Raw genomic sequence first — 2,118 nt, 5'->3', positions numbered from 1 at the left:
TTTTTTTTTTTTTTTTTTTTTTTTTTTTTTTTTGGTACTGGAGATTGAACTCAGGTCCTTGCTGCGCTTGCAAGGCAGGCCACCGAACTGCTGAGCTAAATCCCCGGCCCTTGGTATTTTTTATTTCTATGAAGTCTTCCGATTCTTGCAATAAATCTTACCATAAGATGGAAAAATAAATATACAGAGTAAGTACTTAACTGAATTTTGCATTTTTTATTTAGCAGATGTGTTAGCAAGTGGTGTACATTTCTGTTCCAGCAAGGAGCAGTGTTAGGGATAAGAACTCAAAATCGTCAGGACTGCAATTCGGTGTTATATCTTACCTGACTCAGAATTTGGTGCATTGGTTGCCTGTTATTTCTTGAAATGATCTCTCACTTGGACTCTGGAAAACCAAACCTTCTTAGTTTCTTCATATTATCTTTCTTGCTAGTGTTCCCTGCCACGTGTCTCTCTTCTTCCCAAGTTCTAAGTGTTGCCATGCCTCGAGCCTGTCTCCTTTCTATGTTCGTTCTTTCCTTGGGTGACATATGAAGAAGTCCTGTGTCTCTCTCTGCTCTATTTGGTGGTGATTGCAGAATTGTTGCCACCATATTTCTTCTTCTGTGAGCTCTACACTGTGTCTGTTCCACATTTCCCTGGCAGGTTTAATACGAATCTTCATCAGACTCTTGGCCTTCATTTCAGCAAGAGAATCATGACCCATGTTGTTGGTCGAGCCACGTCACCCTTTTCCTCTCCTTTCCTCACACAGTGTCCTAACTCTCTGGGTTCATTTCCAACAGGTCCAGAATCTTCCCACTTCTGCTACTTCCAAGTCCACGGTCTCTCTGCTTCCACTCCTTAGCCCGCTGCAGTCTCTTCTCCACACAGCAGGGCAGAGTAATCTCTTTAACAGCATAGCGTGCTCAGGTCATGGTCCTCTCATGCTCTGAGTGCCTCAGTGGCTTGCGTTTTACTCAGAGTCTGATTCCCAGTCTCCCTGTGTCCAGAACATCACAACATGATGTCACTCTCCCTGGCCTTGCTCTCTCAGCAACCTGTGTCCTATGATGGTGTCTCACTCTGCTCTAGCCACACGGGCCTTCTTGGTGTATTTCTCTCATTAACTTGCTCCCACTTCAGGGACTGTGAACTTGAATTTTCTTCCTTGTGGGACACTCCCTCTAGATCTTTGCATGGTCTCACTTCTACCAGGTCTGAGCTCAAATTTTCATTCTTCTGAAAGGCCCCATGATCCCCCTAATTAAAATATTTTCCCTTTCTTTGCAATACTTGACCTGCCCTCCTCTCTCCAAGAAAAAACTGATATGGACATCATATGCAGTTAACTGAAGCACAATTTCACTTCTGTGATTTTCACCTGAACATCTGAGCTGTTAATGCTGAGTTGGAATCTCTGTTGAGTGGTGATACCTCAAACCTCAAATGAATTTCTTTGGCTTTTATAGAGTTCACCTTTGTAAGTGAGTTTAACCCAGACTGTATCAAGTATTGAAGAGGATTTGGAGAGGTGTTGACTTTAGTTTTGATTTAGTTATCTTTTCAAGAAAAAAATGCAAAGAGCATTTAAATTTAAACTCCTTTATACTTGGCTAAAACATTGTAGATTAGTGATATTTTTGCTCACTTGCAAGGAGGATTACAGAGGCTGGATGTGGTGATGCTCGCCTGTAATCCCAGTACTTGGGAGGCTGAGGCAGGAGGATCACTGTGAGTTTGAGGCCAGCTTGGGCTATATAGTGAGTTCAAGCCCAGCTTGAATTACCTAGTGAGACCCTGTTTCAAAGCCCTCCTCCTGCCTCCAAAAAATAAGAATCTACATACTGTAGATATTCTGGTGAGACAGCAAGACAATACCAGCCTAACCAGTCAGATTAGCCAGTTTAAATGTATTGATCTCTGGGCTGCCAAATACTTAGGTATCTTGTATTTTTTGAATTGGAATTATATAATGTATAATTTTTTTCTGATTTAGTATAATATGGAGAGTTTTGCTTCAATTGTTTTCCTCTGATTTCTGTAGCTGCTAGCCTTGTCCTAGTTTGCTATGTATTTATGTAGTAGAATCTGTTAGAAGACATGTTAAAGGGCCAGGGATTTAGCTCAGCGGTG

At 41.7% G+C, this 2,118-nt stretch overlaps 1 protein-coding gene across 3 annotated transcripts in view; it reads left to right on the top strand.

Annotated features, from left to right (window-relative positions):
- The window catches only part of Nucb2 (nucleobindin 2), a 35,701-nt gene that overhangs the window by 29,395 nt on the left and 4,188 nt on the right, over positions 1-2,118 (top strand). The window lies entirely within an intron of this gene.

This window comes from Fukomys damarensis, unplaced genomic scaffold (genome assembly GCF_012274545.1).
Source record: "Fukomys damarensis isolate Sample0158 unplaced genomic scaffold, DMR_v1.0_HiC HiC_scaffold_16, whole genome shotgun sequence".
In the NCBI taxonomy this organism is placed as follows: domain Eukaryota; kingdom Metazoa; phylum Chordata; class Mammalia; order Rodentia; family Bathyergidae; genus Fukomys; species Fukomys damarensis.
The sequence above is the reverse complement of the archived record's forward strand: the minus strand, read 5'-3'. Positions and strand labels throughout refer to the sequence as shown.